Source organism: Bos grunniens, chromosome 18 (assembly GCF_055505025.1).
Source record: "Bos grunniens cultivar Pamir isolate PY7600 chromosome 18, Bosgru_T2T1.0, whole genome shotgun sequence".
In the NCBI taxonomy this organism is placed as follows: Eukaryota; Metazoa; Chordata; class Mammalia; order Artiodactyla; family Bovidae; genus Bos; species Bos grunniens.
In genome coordinates, this window is record NC_141182.1 from 5,036,962 (window position 1) to 5,051,396 (window position 14,435).

The 14,435-nt window shown below is 42.5% G+C and overlaps 1 long non-coding RNA gene across 1 annotated transcript in view; it reads right to left on the bottom strand.

The window, feature by feature from the left end:
* Window positions 1-1,184: 1,184 nt before the first annotated feature.
* The window catches only part of LOC147352961 (uncharacterized), a 68,230-nt gene continuing 54,979 nt past the window's right edge, over window positions 1,185-14,435 (bottom strand). Inside the window, exon 2 of the long non-coding RNA XR_015145279.1 lies at window positions 1,185-1,654. This is a non-coding gene — a long non-coding RNA (uncharacterized LOC147352961). The remainder of the gene's footprint in view (window positions 1,655-14,435) is intronic.

A 14,435-nucleotide genomic window follows, 5' to 3' on the forward strand; every position in this document is an offset into this window, starting at 1 on the left:
ACACAGGTATGAGGGCTGATGATGCTATAAGCCTATTTTCAGAAATCTGAAACCATTTCTAGAACATTCAAGAAGAGTCTGTAACTCTCCAAGGCTTGGCAATGATTTATTGTCAACTACCTTCAGAATAATCTGCAATTCTCTTCAACTCAAGCACCTAGGGAAAATGAATTATATAGTATTTTTACAAAATTCATTGAGTATCTACTCTAACCCACAGCCTGGCAGCCTAGCCTCCTAACTGACCTCTGTTTCCACTTTTGTCCTTTATATTCTATTCTGTATTAGACCCCAGAGTGATTTTTTTCAATATAAATCATAATATCTTATGCCTTGTTTAAAAATGTTCCATGGCTTCAACCATATTCCAGATGAAACCACGGTTGTCGAAGCTCTGAACACCTTGGTTCCTTAAGTTTCTCTGCTCCCCCACAACCTGCCGCACTTTGTGTACCATGCACACACAGGGCTCCTCCAAGTTCCTCAAGTGTGTGGAGTCTGTCCTGGCTACAGGCCTGTAATTTTTGTACTTCCTCTTCCTTCCATCTGGACTCTTCTTCCCAAGCTTCTAAATATATGTCTCAGTCACATATTTTTGCTCTCACCTTGCATTTAGCTTTCTCAGGGAACCAGAAAATAGAAACCCCTTCCTCAACCTGCAAAGCTGCTCTTTAAATAATTCAGCATATTTTCTTCACATCAGCCTTCCTGGGATGCTCATGATTTATGTCGTTGATGGCCCCAATTCTACATAAATAAAGAGGCTAATGAGAGTCAACAAGTATGACTGGCTGCACTGACCACTGTGGGGGAAATATATCAATCCTGTAGTCGTTAGACAAATGTGAATCATATATAAAAGTTAGCAACATAGCAGTCATGGAGCCCCACCGCCAGAGAGGAGGATTAAAAAGAGGAAACACTCCCTTCTTTTGAGCAGCATCTTGCTCACTTTGTAAGAAGGAATGCTTACCCAGGATGGAGCTTCTCACTGCCACTGGAAGAGCCAAGTTTGATGGGATTGTGACAACAAATAATTGTTTCTTGAATATTCCAACTTCCTTCTAGGATTGAATTACCAGCCTACTTCATACTACTTAGACGTCACAAGAGAAATAAAACTAATCAGAAGAGGAATTTCTTCTTGATCACCATCCATAGTTCCTTTCCTCAGCAGCAGACTCTTTTTTTTTTTTTTTCCATTTTGGTTTTTAATTATTTGTTTTGGTCCCTTGAGGACAGACTGTCTCAAGAGGCTTTATAACACTGAGAACTAGGATTCAAAAAGAAATCTGAGGGACTTTGACAGCGGTCCAGTGGTTGCGACTCCAAGCTTCCAGTGCAGGTGGTGGGAGTTCGATCCCTGGTTGGGGAACTAAGATCTTGCCTGCGTCTTGTTAGGACTTCTTCTTTGTCTTTGGACGTGAGGTACCTCTTTTGGTGGGTTCCAGTGTCCTCCTGTCGACGGCTGTTCAGTAGCTAGTTGCAATTTTGGTGTTCTCAAGGAGATAAGCACACATCCTTCTACTCCATCATCTTGAACTGGAAGTCAAAGGGAGATTCTTGATACAGAAACCCTTCTCCATGCTGAATGAACAAGTCTATGGCTTGTGAAGTTAGTGAGAGCATGTCCAGGTGTCACGAGGGTTAGAAGCTGAAAACACAAAAATAAAAGTAAAAAAAAAATAGTAGCAATATTAGTGAATCCTAACATTAAGCGAGTGCTTATTGTCTGCCAGAAAAGCATTAAGCCTGTTATAAATGTTATTTCACTTCAATCCCATACATGTGGCTCGAAGATGCTGATCTTATCTGTTTTACAAGAGAAAAAAAATGAGGCACAAAGAGATGAAATAAACTAGCACAGAGTCATTAAGGCCATTAGTGGAGTGTCAGAATTTGAACCCAAGAAATCTGAGTTCCACTCCTCCGTCTTAATCACTTACTGCTCCTCCATGTGCCAGAGGGACTTAGGGGTCAGGACGTCACAAACAGTGCTGACCACACCCACGAACTCAAACTCCAAGTCCCAGAGGGACAGGGTCTGCAGAAGTGGCCACGTAAGGCGTCTGCCAACATGTTGAAATCATGAGAGACGGTGATGAGTCCACTCAACCCTGCTCCTGGAAAGTTCTGGGAATTCTTGCAATGTCTCTCCCTCTCTTCTACTGGGCAGATCTTTTGTATATAACCCTGTGTGTGCCATTTCAACACACTCCTCACCATCAATTTCTTCTCTTTCATCATGTAGGCAATGATAATTCTGAATCTCAGTTCTAATCACATTGACCCTAGTACCCTCATTACCTACTGAGCCACCAGATTTCCCTGCCACAGTCTCCTGTTTAGCCCAAAGGGCTGGAGAAATTTCCCCAGCATCTTGTTTGGTTTCTGACTCCGTGAACAGTGCAGGCTGGTTGCTGTTCTCAGTACAACTGAGCAGAAGCACTCACTCACTCAATGTGCTCCCTGTTAAAGTATCCCAGTAATTTTCACTCCTATGTCTTAGGCAGCTTGGGCTGCTACAACAGAACATTAAATAGACCGGGTTGCTTAAACAATTGACACTTATTTCCCACAGTTCCGAAGGCTGGAAGTCTGAGATCAGGGTGCCAGCGTGGTTGGGTGCTTGGTGAGGGCTCTCCTCCTAGTTGACAGACCACCCAGCCTCTCACTGTGTCTTCCATGACTGAGAGAAGAGGGGAGGCACTAGGGAGAAGGCGTCTCGCTCCTATCACTTCGTTTAAGAATATCAACCCCATTCGTGGCGGCTCCACTCTCATGATCTAGTCACCTTCCAAAAGCTATGCTTCCAAATACCATCACATTGCAGATTTGGGCTCCAACACATGAATATGGGAGGGGGACACAAACATTTAGTTCATAACACCCCAAGCGCCATGATCTCAGTACAGCACATCCTGAGTTTGGGCACACCTTCCCCTGAAGCAGTGGCAAGCAAGATTTGGCAGGGACTATGCCAGTGTAACTCCAGATGCAACAGTGAACTCCCATTTCACTAAGGCAAGAACAGGAGTAACCACTTTTCCAGCACACTCATCTCACTCACTGTTTTCCAGCCACTCATCCTATAGTTCTTCAAATACACCAAGCTTCCCACCTCAAGCCCTTGCCAATTCCATCAGTCTGTGATGCTCCCCCTCCATTTATACACAGAGGTAAAACTTTCCTTTAAATCATCTTTCCTTTAAGCCTCAGCTTAAATCCTCAGTCTACAGAGGGGGTGTCTATGGGTGTATTTTTTTTTAAATTAAAGTAACGTCCTTTCCCAATTAATTCCTATTTTACCCCCTTCCTTCCTTCCTTCCTTCCTGGCATGTACCACAGTCTCTGATTCTTCTATTCATTTCTTTATTTTCTGACTTCTAGTTGGTCTTTCCAGAAATGATATAAATGGAACAAGGTCAAAAATTGTGTCCAGGGGAAGGAGGGGTAGACTGGGATGAATTGAGAGGCTGGCGTTGACACATATGCACTATTGATACTCTGTATAAAATAGATGGCTAATGAGAGCCTACTGTAGAGCTCAGGGAACGCCACTCAATAGTCTATGTATGTTTCTGTGTTAGTCCTTCAGTCGTGTCTGATTCTTTGTGACCACACGGATGTAGCCCACCAGGCTCCTCTGTCCATGGAATTCTCTAGGAAAGAATACTGGAGTGGGTAGCCATTCCCTTCTCTGGGGGATCTTTCTGACCCAGGGGTTGAACCCAGATCTCCTGCATTGCAGGTGGATTCTTTATCATCTGAGCCACCAGGGAAGCCCACTCAGTGATCTGTGGTGACCTAAATGGGAAGGAAATCCAAAAAAGAGGGGATGTATGTGTATATATAGCTGATTCACTTTGCTGTAAGCAGAAACTAACAACATTGTAAAGCAACTATACTCCAGTAAAAATTAATTTTTAAAAATTATGGTCAAAATAAAACAAAAAAGGAATACAATTGTGTCTTTCTTGTTCACCATTCCTGACACATACTGGCAGTTCAATGAATATTTGTTGAATGATTGAATAAAATAATTACACAATATATAATCATAAGGAAAAGGAAGGGAGTCACAAAATAAATACATCAAATCTTTTACTCATATATAATGTTACAACCAGGAAATAATCATCTCATTTAATTTTGTAACAATATCAGATTTCAACATGACCTCCCTGATTTGTTCTTTTGCTACTAAAACAAACCGGTCCTCCTCTTTCTCCTGGACTATGATTTACCATCATACTTACTCTATTGCCTCTGAAGAATAAATCTCATTTCTCCCAATGGAACCCAGTTTTTGGAGATTAAAAGTTGACATCCTTATGAGACATCAACAAAGAAAAGACAACTTGAAGAAGCAGATGTGGCTATTTTAGAAAGAAAAAAAAAAGTCTACATTCTGTTTTGACTTTGCAAGTCTCAAAGAATTCTTTCATGACAATGCATGGAGAACTACTTCATGAAAATAAATAGCCACAGTGGAATATGGATTTAATTGCTTGAATTGCTGCATTAGCTAAAATAAAACAGCTGTGATCACATTCTGGGATAAAAACCATTGTTCAACAAAGACTTCTATTAAAGATCACCCCAGTGATGAGTCTGGCTTTCTAAAATCAGGCATACCCCTTCCTGGACCACCCATTGTCCTTAGGGTAACAGTGATTCCAATTTGGGGGGCATCTGGGTTGGACAAATGTTGTCTGTACCACAGGGCACAGGACTGCTTGATAGATTTTTCTCTTTTTCACCCAATACACAGCTCAAGTTACTCAAAATTATCCAGCAAAACAAATTCCTTTAATAGTTCCATAATCCCAAGACACAGGAAAGGTGTTGGGCTGGCAGCTGGGGTTTTAGAGTTCCAATTCACTAAAAGATGAAACTTGAAGCAAACCTTGTCCAAGTTCTTCCCAAAGAATCCTGGTGAACAGACCATGGTCCCTTAAAATAAATAAATAAATAAAAGTCTCTGAGGTGGTGGGTTTTGATATTTCTCGGGCCATAGAGCTTTTCCACGGAAAATTTCTAAATGTATCGACACAAAGTTTGAAGCCTTGCCTCCAGAAGTTCTGTGTACACCCTAAAATTATCCATAAACCACAAACTCAGAACGCTTATTCCAAAATGCAGAAGTAGGGCTTGAGATGGGGCAAGCCAAGAATTCAAATGTTTTTTTCACCAACCACCATCGTGTATCAACTTTAAATAACTGCCACACTCCAGTCCCACCTCTAACCCATCTGCAGACCTCGAAATCTGTGATCAATATCAAGGGAAGTTTGATGGAAAAGAAAGCCCAGAGGGCAATTAAACTGAAAGTCACTCAGTCATGTCCAACTCTTTGTGACCCCATGGGCTATACAGTCCATGGAATTCTCCAGGCCCAGAATACTGGAGTGGGTAGCCTTTCCCTTCTCCAGGGGATTTTCCCAACCCAGGGATCATATCCAGGTCTCCCACATTGCAGGTGGATTCTTTACCAGCAGAGCCACAAGGGAAGACCAAGAATACTGGAGTGGGTAGCTGACCCCTTCTCCAGCGGATCTTCCCGACCCAAGAATCGAACTGGGGTCTCCTGCATTGCAGACGGATTCTTTACCAGCTGAGCTATCAGGGAAGCCCAAGTACCAGAGGCACCACTCCTTCTTTCTCATCTATACCCCTTCTCAGGGGAACTTGCAGAGAAAAGATGGAATGAGAGGTTTCCGGGTGACCCAGTGCCTGAGAGTTGCCTGATGACTATCAATTGATCAGTAGCCTTATTTCATCTGCATAGTCCCTGTTGCCATGGTGTGAAACATTCACGACTGTGACAGCAGGGGATAAGGTCAGTGGACCAGTATCTTTCCTAACCTTCTCTGCCCATCCTTCAAGGTCCTCCTTCTCTAGAATGTCTCCCTGATGAATTTAGCCCTAATTCCCACAAATAATCTCTCTCCTTTTGGGGTTCCTATTTCACCTGGTGAACTATTAATATAGAGATAATTCCCCTTCTTGTTATCATACTGTTTCTTCTTATCTGCCTCCTGAGTACTAGTTCTTTAAGAATATGAGTATGCGTGAAATGCCTCTTCATCCCACATAATACACAACCCATCATAAGCACATAGCAGCACCTGCTACTCTGGCCTGCCCCCAGAGCTGCTGCTGCTGCTGAGTCACTTCAGTCGTGTCCGACTCTGTGCGACCCCATAGACGGGGCAGCCCACCAGGCTGCCCCGTCCCTGGGATTCTCCAGGCAAGAACTCTGGAGTGGGTTGCCATTTCCTTCTCCAATGCGTGAAAGTGAAAAGTGAAAGTGAAGTCGCTCAGTTGTGTCCCACTCTTCGCGACCCCATGGACTGCAGCCCACCAGGCTCCTCTGTCCATGGGATTTAGCAGTCAGCGTCTATTCCCCTCTTTCCCGAATTCTTTCCTAGTAACCGTATCTCAGTTTCCCTTGAGAAAACTACCCTCCTCCAGCCTAAGTTCATTTGTTTCAGAGAGCTTAATTCTATCCCTTGATTCTAGACATGGGCCCGTGATCTAGGTTGGACCAATCAGCATAAGCCAATTTACCGGTGCAAATGATTGGTTTCTGATTGTCACATGATCCAAGCTGGGCCAATGAGATTCAGTCCCGAAACTCTGGCAAGAATTACCAAGGAAGTGAGTCATCTCTTTCTGGGCAGGCTGTCGGGGCTGGTGAGCTGGCGTCCTGTCAGGTGACCTGAGAATTGCTCAGGCCCCTGGCTTCCCTGAGCTAGTGACAGGCATCCTGTCATCACCAGGGGAAGACCCGCTCAAGAAGAAGCGGTTGCAAGCGGGGGCTGAGAAATACAGAACCAGTGACTAAGTCCTAGGGACCTGGTTCCTCGGTTCAGCCCAGCCAGAAGCTAGCCCTACCTCCCAAAGTTTTCAGTTATACACAGTGAACAGCTAATAAATAGTATCTCACAGTATTTGAACCAGTTTGAGTGTGTTTCTGTCACTTCTACAGAAACAACCCAGATTTGCTTAATGCTTCATAAATATTGACTGAATTAACAGTCATTTTTAGTTTTGGAAATGTTGGATGTATTTGGATTATTAAAGCCTACTAAGTACCTTCTTTTTTTTTGCAGAAGGTCAGCTGCTTAACTTTCGTCTTTGGCAATGAACACCGATATCCTCATTAAGGAATGCCCTTTGGAACTGGACAAATGAACTTGGATTCCCAGCTCTGCCACTTACAAAGGGTGTGGCCTTGGGCATTTTACTTAGGAATCTCTCAACTGAGGAAGACCACAGTAAAACAATGAACATTGTTACTCGAGGGGTTAGTTTTATGTAGATGATGGAATGAAGGGTGGAGAGACAAGGCAGGATAGCATTAGCCAGTTCCATCAAGAGCAGATGAGCTTTAGACTAAGGCAGGATCACAAGAGACACAGACCAGAGGACAAACTGCAAAAACTGTGGCATATTGGCAAATTCAATGTGGGATGCAGGAAAAACAAGTAAAAGTTCCTGGAAACTAGTTCAATTATTTTTAGTATGAAACATTAAAATAAAAACAGATTTGCAGCCTGCTAGACAGGTGAGGGGGCTGCGCTTAAATTCTAGTCTATCTAGATGAGTTATCTTTAATAACACAGATAGCTTTGGAGTTATATCTGTAGCTTCCTTCTTCCTTGTGATGAAGTTAAGTGGCTTCTTGCTTCTAGGCAATAGCTGTGATTTAAAGCTGTGTTTCCCAAGGTATTAGAGGGTCTGCTGGTGGTAGGCAGGTGGTTTTAGGCGGATTATAGGATGACTATTTGCACAGACAAGACATGAAATAATTCTGAATCATGTTGGGGGAAAGCTGTTTCCTTTCAGGCCTCTTGATTATTTTGTCAAGGAAAAGAAAAATCTCATAGGGGGCCTAAAACGTCTTTAACACCTCTTTCTAGCACTTGCTAATCCTCTTCCTTAATAGGGAGCAGGTCTCAAGCTTAAAATTTTGAGGACGGCTGAGTATCCATCTAAGTAATATCGTTGTTTGTTGAATTTATCTTGACACATGCTTTCTATCAATGGCAAGTGGAACTTATTTTCCACTTATAATAGCTATACGTCTCTTTTTAAGATAAATTTATTTTTAAAAGTTGATCCTATAAAGGCAGCTAAAGAAATGTGGCACACAGCCATGGCAAGAATTGAAAGAGCATCTACAAAAATAATAATAATAATAATAACTGTCCGGGGCCAGGGGTTCTAAAATGTCATTCATCAGCGGTGGGACTTCTGGCACTTGGACAGATGTCGTCTTAGGAGGTATATACCCCGGAACACCACTGAGCGCGTGACTTGCTGCTAAAAGCCTACAGTGTGTCTTAAATGTGTCTATTCTTTGGACAGGTACCAGGGCCAAGTCCAGCCCTGCTCTGTGCGCAGCACCCTTGCAAACCCTTGGGAGGCCAGCGCGATCTCCTAAGCAACTTCTGATTCTAAACACTCCGGGAGTTTGGTTCACTCGTTGTGAATAAGCACTCTCAGTGTGGAAGCACCGGGGTTTCTCCCAGACGCGCTGCGCTCGGCTGCCTGCGCCTCGGCCGGGTGCATCAGCGCTTCCCGGACGCCCCGCCGTGCTTCTGCGCAGCGTCGGCTCAAAGGTGCCGCGGGAGAACTCCGGACACGCACACCAAACCTTCTGGCCTGGCACTGTTTGGTTTCGAGAGCGATCTTTTGTTTACTGAGGAGTCGACAAAAACACTTCTGGCTGAGCAGAGGAGCTCTAACGCTACTAAACTTCTCCCCCTAGCGGACCTTTCGTTAAGACGTAAATCATTCAGAGGTGGAAGTCCAAAGACCACGGAACGAGAAACTTTAATTTCACACTCAAAAACGGCACTAAAAAACAAAAACAAAAAAAAAAGGAAAAGAAGTTGCCAACCTTGTTCAGTTCGTGCCTTGTGCCTTTTTTTTTTTTTGCCAACTAAGATGAATAGAAAATATATGTCATCTGACATCACTTGAAACTCATAGAAGTTTGATGTTTTCACACCAAAAAGTGGAAGGGCAGAATCTCGAAGTAAAGGCCAGCACCAAGGTTTTCTCCATGGACAAGATGGATGGCTTCCAATGCTGGGTTAAGTGGTCTTTCTTCTGTGGTGCATTAAAAATAAATGAAATACATCACCGACCCAATGGACATGAATTTGAGCAAACTCCAGGAGACAGTGGAGGACCGAGGAGCCTGGCATGCTACAGGCCATGGGGTCTCAAAGAATCGGATGTGACTTAGCTACTGAACAACAACAACAACATAAATATAGTCAGTTGATCTTCAAAAACAACAAAGCAGGCTTTACAACAAATGGCATTGGAAAACTGGATAGTCTAAGGCAAAAAGAGAAGAAAAAAATCTAGACCTTTCACAAAAATCAATTCAAAACGGATCATAACGCTAAATGTAAAGCACAGAATTATAAGATTCCTGGAAGATAACATAGAAGAAAATCCAGATGACTTTGGGTATGGTGATGGCAGATACAACACCAAAAGCGTGATCTATGCAATAAACAATTGATAATCTGGTCTTGATTAAAATTAAAAACCTCTGCTCTGTGAAAGACACTAGAGAGAATGAGGACTCAAGCCACAGACTGGAGAAGATATTTGCAAAAGATACAACTGATGAAGGACTGTCATCCAAATATACAAAGAGCTCTTAAAACTCAACAGTAAGAGAATGAAGAAACTGACGTAAAAAGGGCAGAACTGAGTGGATGCCTCACCAAAGAAGATACACAGATGGCAAATGACTATATGAAAAGATGCTCCACAGTGCCTCAAAAAACTAAAAATAGAACTACCATGGGATCCAGCAATCCCACTCCTGGGAATATATCCACACAAAACTATAATTCAAAAAGATACATGCACCCCAGTGTTTACAGCACCGCTATTCACAACAGTCAAGACATGGAAACCATATAAATATCCATGGACAGATGAATGGATAAAGAAAAAGTGGTACATATATGCAATGGAATACTACTCAGCCATAAAAAGAATGAAATAACATTTGCAACAACATGGATAGGCCTAGAGATCACCGTACTAAGTGAAGGAAGTTAGAGCAGGACAAATACATGGTATCACTTATATGTGAGATCTCAGATATGATACACATGAACCTATCCACAAAACAGGAATGGACTCTCAGACACAGAGAGCAGACTTGGGGTTGCCAAGGGGAGGAGGCTGGGGAGGGCCAGACTGGGGGTTTGGGGTTAACAGATGCAGACTATCATTACAGAATAGATCAACAGTGAGATCCTACTTTATTGCACAGAGAACTATATTCAATATCCTGTACCAAAGCATAATGGAAAGGAATTTTAAAACAAGATGCTCCATATACTGTTATTCAGTTCAGTTCAGTCGCTCAGTTGTGTCCAAGTCTTTGCGACCCCATGAATCGCAGCACCCCAGGCCTCCCTGTCCATCACCAACTCCCAGAGTTCACTCAAACTAACATCCATCGAGTCAGTGATGCCATCCAGCCATCTCATCCTCTGTCGTCCCCTTCTCTTCCTGCCCCCAATCCCTCCCAGCATCAGAGTCTTTTCCAATGAGTCAACTCTTCGCATGAGGTGGCCAAAGTACTGGAGTTTCAGCTTTAGCATCATTCCTTCCAAAGAAATCCCAGGGCTGATCTCCTTCAGAATGGACTGGTTGGATCTCCTTGCAGTCCAAGGGACTCTCAAGAGTCTTCTCCAACACCACAGTTCAAAAGCATCAATTCTTCAGCGCTCAGCCTTCTTCACAGTCCAACTCTCACGTCCATACATGACCACAGGAAAAACCATTATTAAGGAACTGCAAATAAAAACAAGGACATGCCACAACACACCTATTGGAATGTCAAAATCCAGAACACCGATAACAGCCCACGCTGGTGCGACAGGAACTCTCATTCACTGCTGGAAGGAATGCACAGCAGGCCAGGCACTTTAGATGACGGTTTGCTGCTGCTGCTAAGTCGCTTCAGTCGTGTCCGACTCTTTGCAACCCCATAGACGGCAGCCCACCAGGCTCCCCCGTCCCTGGGATTCTCCAGGCAATAACACTAGAGTGGGTTGCTATTTCCTTCTCCAATGCATGAAAGTGAAAAGTGAAAGTGAAGTCGCTCAGTTGTGTCAAACTCCTAGCGACCCCATGGACTGCAGCCTACCAGGCTCCTCTGTCCATGGGATTTTCCAGACAAGAGTACTGGAGTGGAGTGCCACACACTCTTACCATGTGATACAGCCATCATGCTCCTTGGTATTTATCCCAAAGGGCTGAAAACGTATATCCACACAAAACCCTGCTCATTGATGTTTATTACCAATTTGTTCATAATTGTAAGCAACCAAGATGTCTTTCAGTAGGTAAATAAATAAACTGTAGGACATCAAACAATGAAATAAAAAGTTTCATTGTTTCATCAATGAAACTCTCACATTTGTTTCATCGTTTCATCAAACTCATAAAAAGAAATGAGCTATCAAGCCACGAGAAGACACAGAGGACACTTCAGTGCACATTACTAAGTGAAAGGAGTGAGTCAGAAAAGGTTACACACTGAGTCACTCAACTATATGACATTATCAAAAAAGGCAAAACTCAGGAGGTGGTAAAAGGACCAGCGGTTGCCAGGGGTTGTGGGGGTGGGGAGGGATGAATAGGCAGAGAAGATCTTTACTGCTGAGAAACTCTTCTGTGTGATACTATAGTGATGGAGACATGGCATTATATGTTTATCCAAACCCACAGAATATACAACACCAAGAGCGAACCCTAAGGTAAACCATGGACTTTGCGTGATAACAATGTGTCATTGTGGGCTCACGGACTGTAACGCATGGACCACTCTGGTGGGGATGAGGCCCTACTGTATAGCTCAGGGAGCTCTACTCAGCGCTCTGTGGCGACCTAAATGGAGGGAAATCTGAAAAGGAGGGGATATGTGTACATGTATACCTGATTTTTCTTGCTGTAAGTAGAAACTAACACAGCGTTATAGAGCAACTATACTCCAATAATTTTTTTTTTAAAGCTGATTTACTTAGTGGAAATTTTTAAAATGTGAGACAACTTTCTAAATTATAAATTTTATGAACTCTAAATACAGATCAGGGATTTCCAGAAATTTAGCATCTGATTTGAGATGTACTTGTATGTGTAAAAATACACACTAGGTTGGAAGACTTGGTATGAAAAAAATAATGTACAATATCTATGAATCATTTTAAGTGAGTATATGTTGAAATGATAGTTTAGAGCAAATATACAGTAACAACTGGTTTCTGAAATTAATAAGATTATGAAATTAATAGGCTAATTTCACGTTTTATTTTCTAGTGTGATTCCTAGAAAATCTAATTTATATATATGTGATGTGCATTATATATCTATTAGACTGGGCTATTCTAGACTATGAAGAAAGTCCTGGCAACAGAAAACGATTATTTAATTATTTTATGTTCACTTCCCAACATAGGATATGGTAAATAATAAGTGTTGAAGAATTATTTCTTTGATATTTAACTAAGTGAATGATTATCCATATCTGACACGGCTGAGTGAGAGTAGGGCTATTTGTTCTATATTTTCTAGCTCTGTGCTAATTTTTTCCATTGACTAGCATAGGGCTTTGAAAATCATGGTAATAACTACAACTATCATTTTCATTCACCTACTATGTACACTTTTAATCTATTAGAAATTTGTTGCAAATTTAGAATGTATGGGAAGTAATTTGTCCAAAGTTATGTTACTAATAGAATTCAGCAAATGCTTGCTTATGAATCACTGAATGAATGAACAAACAAACTGGAATGCCTAAGAAGAATGAGCATAAAATTTTTCTAGGCCTCTGTTGCTTTGAATGTGAATATGAATCCTTTCATTTTTATCTGATTTGAGATTGCTTGTCCCAGCTTAGAAAGACTCGTAAGAGATTGTCAAGTATGAAACCCTGGAACAGGAACAAGAAAAATATTCTACTGACAAGAAAGTAACTTGCTCAGGTTACAACAATAAATTAGATTTGGAAACGCTGAAGACACAGCTGCCTTCGGGAGCCTAAGAGAGAGAAGGTCCTGGCCGTGGCTCCCTCCTCATCTGTCATTTGGCCAAAGATCCTCCAAAAGCACCACAAAACCCGATTAATTAGAAATAGATGAACCTCCATGTTCTCGGGTCCTACAACATTTCAGGCCGACAAGCCAACCTTCCAAGCTGAAGGAGACACACATTTGGCCACACGCTTCGCTCTCAACTTTTAAACCCATGCGTCTATTTTAATGGCAATTCAATCCAGATGGTCCCAGTTATTTGCATTAGATTCATCAGAAGCAATTTTGGAAAGAGGCTTCAATCTAGTAACTTCCTCAGGGCTGTCTCTAGACCTAAACTCCTCCTCCACGGTTCCTCCAGCAGAGTCTGTTGGGTGGTATTTGTATTAACTCAAGACAGCAGAGAGATTAAGAGCAGGGACTCTGGAAGCCAGACTGCCTAGGTTCAATTATAGAAGCCTCACTGGGTGCCAGGCATGGTTATAACCATTAGCTATTATTTCTATTACGTTTAGGAGCAAGTGACAGAAAGCCAACATTGGAAGGGCCTGTGAATGATAGCTTACTTCTCTTTCACGTAAACACAGGTGGTTCAGGCCTGGGAGGATTACCCCTTCTCACCAAGACCCCAGTACCTTCTATCTTGTTGCCCAGCAACCTCAGCACACAACTCTCACCTTCTGATCCAAGACAGTGAGCCCACTTCCGGCCAATTTGCCCACATTCCAGCGGGAAGGAAGGATGAGAGAGGAGAAAAACCACACTCTTCCTTTAAGGATGCTTTCTAGAAGTTGTACACATTACGTTTGCTGCATCCCATTGAACAAAACTTAGTTGTGGTCATGTATCTTTTAAAGGAGACTGGGAAGTGTAGCTCTTTATTCTGTTATTCCTTATCTATTATTGTTGCAGAAAAAAGAAGGACAGATATTGGGGGACGGTTAGATGTCTCTGTGACAAATTCAGAGCGAAAGATCATAAACGCCATCTCACAGGCACCCCAATGTTCCCAGCAGCACTGTTCACAACAGCCAAGACATGGAGACAACCTAGATGCCCATCGATGGATGAGTGGATAAAGAAGATGTGGTCCATAAATACAGTGGGATATTACTCAGCCACAAAAAGAATGGAATCATGCCATTTGCAGCTACATGGATGGATCTAGAGATGGTCATGCTGAGCAAAGTAAGTCAGAAAGACAAATACCATATGATGTCAACTGTAAGGGAGATCTAAACTATGACAGACTCACAGACATAGAGCACAGACTTGTGGTTATCAAGGCGGGGGGGGGGGGGTTGGGAGCTTGTGACTAGCGGATGCAAACTGTTGTATATAGAATGGGTA